Raw genomic sequence first — 15,593 nt, 5'->3', positions numbered from 1 at the left:
CCACTCAGCTCCTGAGCATATTACAGCTGCAGTGCAAACATGGAAAAAAGAGTTGAACTCCAGAGATTAGGTGAGAGTGATTGCGCTTGACATCAAGGCAGCATTTTACCATTTGTGGCATCAAGGTGCCCTAGTAAAACTGGAGCCAATGGGAATTGGGGAAGCATTTGCACTCGGAGTCATGCCTAACACAAAGCAAGATGGCTGTACCTGTCTGAAGTCAATCATAAAGGGTGGCGCAGTGGTTAGCAGTGCAGCCTCACAGCGCCAGTGACCCGGGTTTAGTTCTGGGTACTGCCTGTGTGGAGTTTGCAAGGTCTCTCTGTGACTGCGTGGGTGTCCACCTGGTACTCCGGTTTCCTCCCACAGCCAAAGACTTGCAGGTTGATAGGTAAATTGGCCATTTTAAATTGCCCCTAGTGTAGGTAGATGGTGGGGACGTGGTAGGGAATGTGGGGTTAATGTAAGGTTAGTATAAATGGGTGGTTGTTGGTCGGCACAGACTCGGTGGGCCAAAGGACCTGTTTCAGTGCTGGATCTCGAAATAAAAAATAAATAAATAAATCTCAGTCCCAGGACATCACTGCAGGAGTTCCTCAGGATAGTGTCCTCAGCCCAACCATCTTCAGCCGCTTGCACATCCCTCCACCCTAAAGGCATAGCTCAGATGTTCTCTGAAGGATGTACAATATTCAACACCATTCAGAGCACCTCAGATAGTGAGGTAGTCTGTGTTCATATGCATCCGCGGCACAGTGGCGCAGTGGTTGCACCGCAGTCTCACTGCTCCAGCGATCCGGGTTCAATTCTGGGTACTGCCTGTGTGGAGTTTGCAAGTTCTCCCTGTGTCTGCGTGGGTTTCCTCTGGGTGTTCTGGTTTCCTCCCACATGCCAAAGACTTGCAGGTTGATAGGTAAATTGGCCATTATAAATTGCCCCTAGTATAGGTAGGTGGTAGGGAAATATAGGGACAGGTGGGGATGTGGCAGGAATATAGAATTAGTATAGGATTAGTATAAATGGGGGGTTGATGGTTGGCACAGACTTGGTGGGTCAAAGGGCCTGTTTCAGTGCTGTATCTCTAAACATATCTGGGCAACATACAGACTTGGGCTGATAAATGGCTGGTAAGCTCCCCAGGAAGCTCCCTTGCTGTTCAACTCTATCCATGGCCATCTGCTCCCATTCCTAGTGTTTTCTCCCACAATCTACCCTCTTAAACTCCCCTGGCTCTTTAAATCAGTTCATTTTAGCCCGATCTAAAGGCTAACAGTTAGTTTAGAGGGCCCACTGCCCTCCCCCAGCCACACCTACTCTTTGTTTTCTCAACAAAATTGATCCGGATGAAACTGACGAGCACAGCTGTCGATACTTTAATCTCCGATCCTGCTGTCTTCACCGCCCAGAGTGTCTGCAGCCACGGCATGCGGTAAGTCCATTGAGGTGAAGAAGGAGCAGCGGGACCCGAGAGAAGTCCTGAGAAAAGGTGCCCCGAACACCCAAAAAATCCACGAACGGCCCCCCCGGCCGCAACTTCAAAGCGCCCGCGGGAGATGGCTCGGAGAGCATCTGCAGCGCACTGTCGCCAATGCTGCATGCCTTTATTTAAACCACTGCAAAAAAACCCTTAGCAAATATAATCACCTTTGTAAGTCTGCCAAAAGATGCTTCACCTCCTGAAGAACGTGGATGAACTTTCCAGACGTCGATGGTGGGCACTGAGGAAATGGCTTATTACCTGCACCCGCTTTCCCCACCCTTCCCCTCCCCCTTCCCCCCCTTCCACCCCCACCCCCCGTCCCCTTCCCTGCTCCACCCTCTCAGCTCACCCCCTCACAACCCCGTCCCAGCGCCCCCCTCGCACCACCTTCCCCCTGCACCCCCTTCCCCTGCAACCCCCCACCCCCTTACATCCCCCTTCCCGGCTCCCCCTCACACCCCCTCCCTCCACCCCTCCCCCTCGCATCCCCTCCTCCCACCGGCATCATCCTACACCTGTGTAGGGGCCCTAGCAACCCCACTGCCTTGTGGACATCTCGGGAGAGACCAAGGCTAATTTTGACTCAGAGCAACTGGTACCAACTGAGCCAGACTAGCTGCCCACAATGTGGCAGAGTGATTTCAGGACCCTAACAGAAAATCCGGAGCGGAACCCCGAAGGCGGTCATGTGTCACCTTTGGCATATTTCTGGCAGTTTCTGCAGCCATACCGGTGCCAAACGTCGTGCCCTGCACTCCTTTGGACCCCACCAGGAAGGCCGAGAGGGGGGTTTTGATGACTGGGCATCTCTCAACCTCCATAAATTTGCCCAGGCATGCGCCATGGAGAGGTCACTCCATAGTCACCTCACAGCGACTGAAACAACACGGAAGGCAGCAGTTACGGGTTATAAGTCCAGATAAATTGGCGTAGAAACTGGGCGCCATGGGTTGCCTTTGTTGGTGGGAGAGGTCATCGCACCTCACTGGACAGCTACCGCCCGCCTCAAACAGGGCAGCCCCCGGTCAATAAGGTTCTGTCCCATCACATTCCACTTGCTTCAATGGGTGCTTGGAGCTCAGGGTCATTGCCCGAAAGGTGGACTGATACACCACACCAAACAACACGAAAAAAGGAAAGAAGGTACCAGCCCTTCGTTTTACAAGCTGGAACGTCAGAACTATGTGTCCTGGGCTGTCGGAAGACCTTACACAAATCAACGATTCTCGGAAGACCGCCATCATTAACAACGAGCTCAGGAGACTCAATGTAGACATTGCAGCACTTCTGGAGACTCGCCTCCCCGCGAGTGGATCTCTAGCAGAGCAAGACGACACCTTCTTCTGGCAGGGTAGGGATCCTGAAGAACCAAGACAGCAAGGAGTGGGTTTCGCCATCAGAAACACCTTGCTCAGCATGATAGAGCCTCCCTCAAATGGCTCGGAACGCATACTGTCCATCCGACTGCTCACCACCTCTGGTCCAGTAGATCTACTCAGCATCTATGCTTCAACACTCTGCTCCCCACCTGAAGCTAAAAATCAGTTGTACGAGGAACTCCATAACATCATTAGCAGCATTCCTAATACCGAACAACTGTTCCTGCTGGGGGACTTTAATGCCAGGGTTGGGGCCGACCATGACTCATGGCCCTCCTGCCTTGGGCGCTATGACGTTCCAAGGATGAATGAGAATGGGCAGAGACTGCTTGAGTTGTGTACCTATCATAACCTCTGCATCACCAACTCATTCTTTCACACTAAACCCTGTCACCAGGTTTCATGGAGGCACCCAAGATCGCGTCATTGGCACCAGCTAGACCTCATCGTCACAAGGCGACCCTCCTTAAACAGTGCTCAAATCACACTCAGCTTCCACAGTGCGGACCGCGACACCGACCACTCCCTGGTGTGCAGCAAGGTTAGACTCAGACCAAAGAAGTTGCATCATTCCAAGCAGAAGAGCCACCCGCGCATCAACACGAGCAGAATTTCTCACCCACAGCTGTCACAAAAATTTCTAAATTCACTTGTAACAGTCCTTCAAAACACTCCCACAGGGGATGCTGAGACCAAGTGGGCCCACATCAGAGACGTCATCTATGAGTCAGCCTTGACCACCTACAGCAAAAGTGCGAAGAGAAATGCAGACTGGTTTCAATCTCATAATGAAGAGCTGGAACCTGTCATAGCCGCTAAGTGCATTGCACTGTTGAACTACAAGAAAGCCCCCAGCGATTTAACATCCGTAGCACTTAAAGCAGCCAGAAGCACTGCACAAAGAACAGCCAGGCGCTGCGCAAACGACTCCTGGCAACACCTATGCAGTCATATTCAGCTGGCCTCAGACACCGGAAACATCAGAGGAATGTATGATGGCATTAAGAGAGCTCTTGGGCCAACCATCAAGAAGATCGCCCCCCTCAAATCTAAATCAGGGGACACAATCAGGTACTGGTGTTACCATGGAAATTAAACATTGTGTACTTACTGTGGACTGAATTTTCAAACGGAATCACCTGAGACTGTAAACCATGAGATTGTGAAAAGGTTCAATGACCCTGTGAAACATCCTGAGGAAACTGAGGGGTCGATGAACGGACTTGTTACCTGTACTCACCTGGATTTGTATAATGACTTCCACTTGGAAATGTTTTATTAAACTTCACCTCTGTATCACTGCCTCCTGGATGATGTAACAGTACTGATGAGAATTGTTATTGTGTGATGTTGAATTAAATGATACATTATCTTAACAAGTACATCTCAGGACTTCTTACCAACTTCAAATTTGAGAATAGTTTCAGAGAGTTTTGACCATGGAATCCCTTCTTATATTTTCTGGTCATAGAAAAGCCTCTGGAGACTGAGTTCATTCAATCGTGACCTCACTATTGTTTGAATTGTCCAATTAGGAAACGATCTGTCCACCCAAACCAGGTCAGACTCTCAAAATCTCTGACTTCCCACACTCGGACTCCTATCAGCTCGAATGTGAACACCTGGTAAAAGCAAGTAGAAATGATGTGGCCTTAACATCCAGCTAATTTGCCTCGGCACTACCTATATCTGAGCCTCTGAGATTCTGCGAAGGTGTTTATCTTTTACTTCTCACACAGCAGGTCACCTGTTTTCACACTCTACTGCATCTCTGTTGAAGTTTACTTTTAACCAGGGTTATAAAGTTACAATCAGATCCAGGCTGATCAGGGTGATGTCAGGAAGCACTTCTCCCAATAAGAAAAGTGGAAATCTGGATCCTCACCGAAACGACTGTGGATGCTGAGGGTGTATTTGAAAAGTGAAAACATATTGATGGACCTGACTGATGAGTTAGACAATGTGTAAAGGCTGGTCAATGGGTTTAAGACACAGAGGGATTGAATGAACTCCTAGTGGTCATGTTTGAGTTGTTATAATCACAGAGATGAGATTAATATACTGTTCATTTATGCCCCAGGAGGATTTATACAACGGAAGGTTTCGGGCCTTTTAGAATTGTTGATTTCAGACACATTTATTCTCTATTAGCGAGAGGGAGAATATGTGTCAGTAAAAAGGCAGAAAGGGTTAGGAAACAAATGTGAGTAAATTGAATTAAGAGACGGCAGGTTGATTGGCCTCTTATTATTGTTAAAGCTGGTCTATTCGTACAGAGACCTTTAGTCAGCCCTGAAAACGGCTTACTTGACAAACTAAGGCAAAGTGTGAAATCCCAGATATTACCTAAACCGGGGAATGTTACCTGTATTTTCTGCTTTTATTACTTGTTAAACTGACTGCTTTATTTAAATTACTCTGAAAACATTCAGCCAAGGGTGAGTAATCTTTCTGATCTCTTGGGCACCGCACCTTACACTTACTGAGTTCAGTATTTACATTTCAGGGTTTTGTGTTACTTCAAATAATTCAACTAAAATATGATATGGATTGAACCACTGAATTTCACACATGTAAAAAGGTTAGTCTAGCAGTTATGGTGATACATTACAAGGTTATAACAGTAAGCATTGTAAGTTAATACAATACACCTTGTGTCCGTAAGTCGCTGCTTAAAATATCAGACTGTGGTTCTCCGTCCACTCCATTCATTACCACTGAGTCTTACAGTGATTTAGTCATTTCCAACACAGAAGGAGGACATTCAGCCCATCGAGTCCATGCCAGCTCTCCACAGAGCTATGCTGTCAGTCCCACTCCCTGGCTCGATCCCCGTAGCCCTGCAAGTCTATTTCTCTCAGGTGACCATCCAACTTCCTCTTGAAGTCATTGATCGTCTCCACTTCCACTACCCTTGTGGGCAGTGAGTTCCAGGTCATTACCACCCTGTGTAAAACAGTGTTTCCTCATATTCCCCCCGGCATCTTTTGCACAAAACTTTCAATCTGTGTCCCCAAGTCCTTGTAACATTTGTTGATGGGAACAGCTTTTCCTTGTTTAACTTATCAAAGCCTGTTATAATCTTATACACATCTATTAAATCTCCCCTCAATCTCCCCTCAATCTCCTTTGTTCTAAAGAAAACTAACCCAGCTTTTCCACCTTAACCTTGTAACTAAATTCTCCATCCCTGGAACCAGTCTGGTAAATCTCCTCTGCACCCTCTCAAGGACCCTCACATCCTTCCTGAAGTGTGGTGACCAGAACTGGACACAGTTTTCTCCAGTTGGGGCCTCGCCAGAGCTTTATAAAGTTTCACCAAAACTTCCCTGCTTTTGTATCCCAAGATCCCACATACTTTACTAACTACTCTCTCAATATGCCCTGCCACATTCAAAGATCTATGCACAATCTATGACTTAAAATGGTAAACAGATGTATGTATAGTTTTACTGAGGTTCTGAGAGAGCAGAGAGCAACTGTTGGAGACACACACACAAATACAGACACAGAAACACACACAGACAGACAGAAACACACACACACAGACAGAGTGACTGAGGGACAAAGAGCGACAGAAGTATTTTTAAATTTCCAGAAGGAATTCAATAAAGTCAATCTTTGATTTAAAAATAAACAATTGATTTTGCATCAATGAGTATTTGCAGAAGACATTTCCAAACGAATACCACCTTTTGTGTGGAGAAGTGTTTCCTAACTTCACTCCTGAAATGTCTGCCTCTCATTTTTAGACTATGCTCACTTGTCCCAGACTCCCCAACCTACCGAAATAGTTTTACCCAAACTACCCCATCAATTCCCTTTAATATTTCAACAACAGTGATCAAATCAGCCCTGACCCACCTAAATTCGAAGGAATACATACCTAGCTTGTGTAATATCACCTCGTAATTAACCCTTGGAGTCCAGTTATCATTCTGGTAAATCTACACTGCACTCAAATGGACATGGAACCCCCCCCCCACCCCCACCCCCCGCCAAGTCTCTTTGCACCTCCAGTGTTTCTAGTTTTTCATATCTATAAAGTTTCTGTTCTGTTCTTTTTTGCTGACATTGAAATCCATCCACCACAGTTTTGCTCATTCACGTGAGACATTAATATCTCTTAGTAAATTTATGCTTCTAGCTACACTGCTGACAATGCTGCCTATTTCTGTGTCAATGGCAAACCTGGGAATGTGGCATTCTACCCCATCATCTTCAATCATTAATAAATACAGTAAAACTGAGACACACACAGGCTTTGTACCAGCAGACAGGAGGGAATCATTCCATCCTAGAGGTTTTTAATTCCAGATTTATGTTTTTTCAAAGAAAAAATCAGAATTCAAGTTCCCAGCAGTTAGTGTGGGATTTGAACTCCTGCTTTTTTCAATCATCAGCTCAGGCCTTCAAATTAAAACCATTAAAAAGAGATTCACTTTCCTACTGCTATTGTCTGACTGTCTCAGGTTTTGTATATTGTTCCCTTCATGTGGTGAATTGTAAATACCTTCAATTCTGTGTATTTGCAAGGGATACAAATCAAATTCTCACCTTATCTCATCAACCAAAACCTGCAAGTCCATTCAAACACCCCTATTTCCTGTCTCTGTGAAGATATCTCACATTTCTACAATGCAGGAATGTCTGAATGGAAACAGCTTTTGACACATTTCCCGACACATTTCAGGATGAGGAGCTAGTTACAACTCACAGATTCCAAGCCCCAAATTGAGCTTTATGGTAGAAAAGGTAACATAGATGAAATCCCAGGTCTCTCTGTCCTGGCACCAATTCTAACATTGTACCATTTAGTTTATATCACTCAGTCTTCCTTCCAAAATGCATCATTTCACATTTCTCAGCATTGAAGTAACCTGCCATGTGTCTGTCCAATGATAGGTTGGATAGTAAGCTGTCAAGAGGACATAAAGAGTCTACAAAGAGATTTCGATAGGTTAAGTGAGTGAGCAAAAAAGATGGAGTATAATGTGGGAAAATGTGAGCTTGTCCACTTTAGCAGGAAGAATAAAAAGCAGTCTATTATTTAAATGGAGAGAGACTGCAGATCTGTACAGTACAGAGGGATCTGGGTGTCCTGGTACATGAATCACAAAATGTTACTATGCAGGTACAGCGAGTGATTCGGAAGGCAAATTGAATGTTGTTGTTTATTGCAAGGTGAATAGAATATAAAAGTAGGGAAGTGTTGCGATAGCTGTACAGGACATAAGTTAGAGCACATCTGGAGTACTGTGGACTGTCTTGGTCTCCTTACTTAAGAAATTATATAATTGCATTAGAAGTAGTTCAGAGAAGGTTCACTCGGCTGATTCCTGGATGAAGGGGTTATCTTACGAGGAAAGGTTGAACAGGTTGGGCCAATACTCACTGGAGTTTAGAAGAATGAGAGGTGATCTTATTGAAACATCTCAGGTCCTGAGGGAACTGGACAGGGAGGATTCTGAGAGGATGTTTCCACTTGTTGGGGAGTCTGGAACTAGGGAACACAGTTTAAAAATTAGGGGCATCCCATTTAAAACTGAGATGAGGAGAAATGTTTTTCTCTCAGAGGGTGGTTAGTCTGTGGAATTCTCTTCCCCAGAGAGCAGTGGAGGCTGGATATTGAATATATTCAAGGCTGAGTTAGATAGATTTTTGATCAATTAGGGAGTCAAGGGTTATGGGGGCAGACAGGAAAGTGGAGTTGAGGTCACAATCAGATCAGCCATTGAATGGCAGAGCAGGCTCAAGGGGCCGAATGGCCTTCTCCTGCTCCGATTTATTTTGTTCTTGTGTGTTCCATTTCACCAGACTGCCTCTATCCTCCTGAAGTCTGCTACTACTCCCTTCCCTGTTTATTACATTGCAGATGACACAAATGTTGGCAAACATTGAAGTTATGCCCTGTAAACACAAGTCCAAGTCATTTGTATATATCAAAAAGAACAGTGGTCCTCATATAAGCCTCCACTGTATACCCCCTCCAGTCTGAAACAACCATTGTCCACTCTCTCAGCCAATGTCATATCCACTCAGCCACAGCCCCTTTCATCCATGGAGCACTAGTATTGCTAACTGGTTTATTATGAGGCACCATTAAGTCCTCCCCATGAGGACCCTGGTCCCAGACCTCTCTGTTTCTACTTTCCCATCAACATTCCCCAGACAGGTACAGCATGGATTAGATACAGAGTAATGCTCCTTCTACACTGTCCCATCCAACACTCCCAGGTCAGGGACATCATGGGGTCGATACAGAGTGAATCTCACTCTACACTGTCCGAAACAGAGACAGAGAGAGACAGAAACAGAGAGACACAGACCGACAGGGTGACTGAGAGTGAAAGAATGATATTTAACATCGGATATTGGAAGAGGAGGATGCAATTTAACCCCACAACCCTGTTCCGGCATTCAATGGAGTGTTTGATGGGCTACATTAATCGGACGTGTACAGTCCTGTATCAGGCTGTGAGGAAGCAGAGCATGTTCAGTACACAACGGGTCAAAGGAAATGATTCACACCTGTCTGCTACTGGGAAGAAAGACTGACCTTGACATCAAGGCAGCATTTTACTGAGTGTGGCATCGAGGAGCCTGAGTAAAATTGAAGTCAGTGGGAATCAGGGGGAAAACGCTGTGCTGGTTGGTATCATACCATGCACTAAGGAAGATGGTTGTGGTTGTTGGAGGTCAATCATCTCAGTCCTAGGCCATCACTGCAGGAGTTCCTCAGGGTAATGTCCTCAGCCCAACCATCTTCAACTGAGATCCCAGCAGAAAATGCTTGATATACTGAGCAGGGCAAGTAGCATCTGTGGAGAGAGAAACAGAGTTAGTGATTCAGCTCAATGGTTTCCAGATTTCCAGCATCCACAGTATTTTGCCTCAGATAATGTAGCAATCCAGAGACACATGCACCAAGACCCGGACAACATTCAGGCTTGGGCCGACCAGTGGCAATTAACATTCACGTTACCCAAGTGCCAGGCAATGACCATCTGCAATACGAGAGAATCCAACCACCTCCCCATGGCATTCAAAGCATTATCCCATCGCTGAATCCACCAGCATCAATATCCTGGGGAAACATTGACATCAAACTGAACTGAACGAAACACATCAATAGTTTTTTCACCATCTCTCTGAGACAGAGACACAGATAAAGAATGTGAATGGACCTTGACAGAAGCTCAGTAAATTGTTCCAGTATTATATCAGAGCAAAGGAAGAGGCATATAACGTTAGCCCCTTTATAACTGTATCCTTTAATTTAGATTGCCTCTCCTCCTTCTTCCTACCTGTGGAGGTGGATGATGTGGGCATGGTTCTTAATGAATACATTATGTCTGGCTTCATAAAAGATGGGGAATGATGCGGACAGTGCAGTTAAAGAGGAGGGTGTGAAATATTGGATGGGATAAACAGAGTGAGAGGGAAATATTAAGGTTTTTGGCAGTTTTGAAAGTGAATAAATGGTCAGGCCTGGATGCATTGGAATCAGTTCAGAGAAGGTTCACTACACTGATTCCTGGGATGAAGGGGTTGTCCTATAAGGAATGATTGACCAGGTTGGGCCTGTACACATTGGAGTTTAGAAGAATGAGAGGTGATCTTATTGAAACATACAAGATTCTGAGGGGACTTTACAGGGCGGATGCTGGGAGGATGTTCCCCTTGTGGGGGAGTCTGGAACTAGGGGGCACAGTTTAAAAATAAGGAGTCTCTCATTTATGACAAAGATGAGGAGGAATTTTTCTCTCTCAGCAGTTGTTTAGACTCTGGAATTCTCTTCCCCAGAGAGCAGTGGAGGTTGTGTCATTGAATATATTCAAGGCTCAGTTAGACAGATTTATGAGCAACAAGGGAGTCAAAGGTTATGGGGGCAGGGGATAGGCAGGAAAATAGAGTTAAGGCCACTATCAGATCAGTCATGATCTTATTGAATGGCAGAGCAGGCCCGAGGGGCTGAATGGCCTACTCCTAATCCTATTTCTTATGATCTTGTGTATAAAATGGAGGGTGTTCTCACCAGATGTGTAAAATGGAGGGCGGGGCCACATACACCTCTCACATTTTAACCCAATTTTTATAACAGAGACAAGGCCATGTGTAAGATGGGGTCTAGTGCAGTCCTAACTAGTGCATTGATAACTGAGGCTAGTGTAAAAGGTAGCGAGGATGCAGAATTCTTCAAATGCATTCAGGGAAACTATTTTAGGCCAATACGTAGCAAGGCCAACAAGAGATGGATCAGTTCTACACTTAGTTTTCGGGAATGAAGCTGGGCCACTGGAAGGCGAGTTAGAAAAAGTGGACTGGGAAAACCTACTTGAAGGTAAATCAGTGTCAGAGCAGTGAGAGGGAATCATTTCATCTTGGAGGATTTATTATTCCAGATTTATTTTTTATTTTCAGAGAAATTCAAGTTCACAAAAGACATTCACCTTCCTACTGTTGACTGACTGTCTCAGCTTTTGCATATTAGAACAAAGAACAAAGAACAGTACAGCACAGGAACAGGCCATTCGGCCCTCCAAGCCTGCGCTGATCTTGATGCCTGTCTAAACTAAAACCTTCTGCACTTCCGGGGACCATATCCCTCTATTCCCATCCTATTCATGTGTTTGTCAAGATGCCTCTTAAACGTCGCTATCGTATATTGTCCCCAATCTTTTTCTTTCATGTGTCTAATGTTAGTCAGACATTGTGAACCACTTCAATCTCTCAGGACACCTACTGTAAAGACCTTCAGTTGTGTGTATCTGCAAGGGACGCAATCCACAATCGAATTCACAGCATATTCAATCAAACAAAATCTTCAACTTCATTCAAACACCCTGATATCCTGTCTCTGCACAGATAACTGACAGTTCCACAATGCAGGAATGTCTGAATTGAAAGAAAGAAACGTCAGCTGTATTTTAAACATTGAGACTGAAATATTTCAGGAGCCTACTCAACCAAGAAGTATTCAGAGAAAAGTCAGGATAGGTATTGAAAGAGAAAGAGAGTGAGCGAAATGGAAAGACAGAGAGAGACAGAGAGACTGCCTGCTCCAGTATGTGTAACGTACTGTGGGTAGAAAGTCAAGTCTCTCTGTTCCTGTACCCGTTTTAACATTGTACCATTTAGTTTATATTGCCTGTCCCACGGGTGCCTCCATGAAACCTGGTGACAGGGTTTAGTGTGAAAGAACGAGTTGGTGATGCAGAGGTTATGATAGGTACACAACTCAAGCAGTCTCTGCCCGTTCTCGTTCATCCTTCCAACGCCATAGCGCCCAAGGCAGGAGGGCCATGAGTCATGGTCGGCCCCAACCCTGGCATTAAAGTCCCCCAGCAGGAATAGGTGTTCGGTGTTGGGGATGCTGCTAATGATGTTATGGAGTTGTTCATAGAACTGGTCTTTAGCTTCAGGTGCGGAACAGAGTGTTGGAGCATAGATGCTGAGTAGGTGTACTGGACCAGAGGTGGTGAGCAGTCGGATGGACAGTATGCGTTCCGAGCCATTTGAGGGAGGCTCTATCATGCTGAGCAAGGAGTTTCTGATGGCGAAGCCCACTCCATGCTGTCTTGGTTCTTCAGGATCCCTGCCCTGCCAGAAGAAGGTGTAGTCTTGCTCTGCTAGAGAGCCACTCGCGGGGAGGCGAGTCTCCTGAAGTGCTGCAATGTCCACATTGAGTCTACTGAGCTCGTTGTTAATGATGGCGGTCTTCCGAGAATCGTTGATTTGTGTAAGGTCTTCCGACAGGCCAGGACACATAGTTCTGACGTTCCAGCTTGCAAAGCGAAGGGCTGGTACCTTCTTTCCTTTTTTCATGTTGTTTGGTGCGGTGTATCAGTCCACCTTTCGGGCAATGACCCTGAGCTCCAAGCACCCATTGAAGCAGGCAGACTGTGGCGGGACAGAACCTTATTGACCGGGGGCTGCCCGGTTTGAGGCGGGCGGTAGCTGTCCAGTGAGGTGCACTGACCTCTCCCACCGACAAAGGCAACCCGTGGCGCCCAGTTTCTACGCCAATTTATCTGGACTTATAACCCGTAACTGCTGCCTTCCGTGTTGTTTCAGTCGCTGTGAGGCAACTATGGAGTGACCTCTCCATGGCGCATGCCTGGGCAAATTTATGGAGGTTGAGAGTTGCCCAGTCGTCAAAACCCCCCTCTCGGCCTTTCTGGTGGGGTCCAAAGGAGTGCAGGACACGACGTTTGGCACCAGTATGGCTGCAGGAACTGCCGGAAACATGCCAAAGGTGACACATGACCGCCTACGGGGTTCCGCTCCGGATTTTCTGTTAGGGTTTAAATCACACGCAGCTTCCACAGTGCGGACTGCGACACCGACCACTCCCTGGTGTGCAGCAAGGTTAGACTCAGACCAAAGAAGTTGCATCATTCCAAGCAGAAGGGCCACCCGCGCATCAACACGAGCAGAATTTCTCACCCACAGCTGTTACAAAAATTTCTAAATTCACTTGTAACAGCCCTTCAAAACACTCCCACAGGGGATGCTGAGACCAAGTGGGCCCACATCAGAGACGCCATCTATGAGTCAGCTTTGACCACCTACGACAAAAGTGCGAAGAGAAATGCAGACTGGTTTCAATCTCATAATGAAGAGCTGGAACCTGTCATAGCCGCTAAGCGCATTGCACTTTTGAACTACAAGAAAGCCCCCAGCGATTTAACATCCGCAGCACTTAAAGCAGCCAGAAGTACTGCACAAAGAACAGCTAGGCGTTGCGCAAACGACTACTGGCAACACCTATGCAGTCATATTCAGCTGGCCTCAGACACCGGAAACATCAGAGGAATGTATGATGGCATGAAGAGAGCTCTTGGGCCAACCATCAAGAAGATCACTCCCCTCAAATCTAAATCGGGGGACATAATCACTGACCAACGCAAACAGATGGACCGCTGGGTTGAGCACTACCTAGAACTGTACTCCAGGGAGAATGCTGTCACTGAGACTGCCCTCAATGCAGCCCAGCCTCTACCAGTCATGGATGAGCTGGACATACAGCCAACCAAATCGGAACTCAGTGATGCCATTGATTCCCTAGCCAGCGGAAAAGCCCCTGGGAAGGACAGCATTACCCCTGAAATAATCAAGAGTGCCAAGCCTGCTATACTCTCAGCACTACATGAACTGCTATGCCTGTGCTGGGACGAGGGAGCAGTACCCCAGGACATGCGCGATGCCAACATCATCACCCTCTATAAAAACAAAGGTGACCGCGGTGACTGCAACAACTACCGTGGAATCTCCCTGCTCAGCATAGTGGGGAAAGTCTTTGCTCGAGTCGCTCTGAACAGGCTCCAGAAGCTGGCCGAGCGCGTCTACCCTGAGGCACAGTGTGGCTTTCGTGCAGAGAGATCGACTATTGACATGCTGTTCTCCCTTCGTCAGATACAGGAGAAATGCCGTGAACAGCAGATGCCCCTCTACATTGCTTTCATTGATCTCACCAAAGCCTTTGACCTCGTCAGCAGACGTGGTCTCTTCAGACTACTAGAAAAGATCGGATGTCCACCAAAGCTACTAAGTATCATCACCTCATTCCATGACAATATGAAAGGCACAATTCAACATGGTGGCTCCTCATCAGAGCCCTTTCCTATCCTGAGTGGTGTGAAACAGGGCTGTGTTCTCGCACCCACACTTTTTGGGATTTTCTTCTCCCTGCTGCTTTCACATGCGTTCAAATCCTCTGAAGAAGGAATTTTCCTCCACACAAGATCAGGGGGCAGGTTGTTCAACCTTGCCCGTCTAAGAGCGAAGTCCAAAGTACGGAAAGTCCTCATCAGAGAACTCCTCTTTGCTGACGATGCTGCTTTAACATCTCACACTGAAGAATGCCTGCAGAGTCTCATCGACAGGTTTGCGTCTGCCTGCAATGAATTTGGCCTAACCATCAGCCTCAAGAAAACGAACATCATGGGGCAGGATGTCAGAAATGCTCCATCCATCAATATTGGTGACCACGCTCTGGAAGTGGTTCAAGAGTTCACCTACCTAGGCTCAACTATCACCAGTAACCTGTCTCTAGATGCAGAAATCAACAAGCGCATGGGTAAGGCTTCCACTGCTATGTTCAGACTGGCCAAGAGAGTGTGGGAAAATGGCGCACTGACACGGAACACAAAAGTCCGAGTGTATCAGGCCTGTGTCCTCAGTACCTTGCTCTACGGCAGCGAGGCCTGGACAACGTATGCCAGCCAAGAGCGACGTCTCAATTCATTCCATCTTCACTGCCTTCGGAGAATACTTGGCATCAGGTGGCAGGACTATATCTCCAACACAGAAGTCCTTGAAGCGGCCAACATCCCCAGCTTATACACACTACTGAGTCAGCGGCGCTTGAGATGGCTTGGCCATGTGAGCCGCATGGAAGATGGCAGGATCCCCAAAGACACATTGTACAGCGAGCTCGCCACTGGTATCAGACCCACCGGCCGTCCATGTCTCCGTTATAAAGACGTCTGCAAACGCGACATGAAATCGTGTGACATTGATCACAAGTCGTGGGAGTCAGTTGCCAGCATTCGCCAGAGCTGGCGGGCAGCCATAAAGACAGGGCTAAATTGTGGCGAGTCGAAGAGACTTAGTAGTTGGCAGGAAAAAAGACAGAGGCGCAAGGGGAGAGCCAACTGTGCAACAGCCCCAACAAACAAATTTCTCTGCAGCACCTGTGGAAGAGCCTGTTACTCCAGAATTGGCCTTTA

This window comes from Heterodontus francisci, chromosome 28 (genome assembly GCF_036365525.1).
Source record: "Heterodontus francisci isolate sHetFra1 chromosome 28, sHetFra1.hap1, whole genome shotgun sequence".
NCBI lineage: Eukaryota > Metazoa > Chordata > Chondrichthyes > Heterodontiformes > Heterodontidae > Heterodontus > Heterodontus francisci.
Note: the sequence above shows the minus strand (reverse complement) of the source record.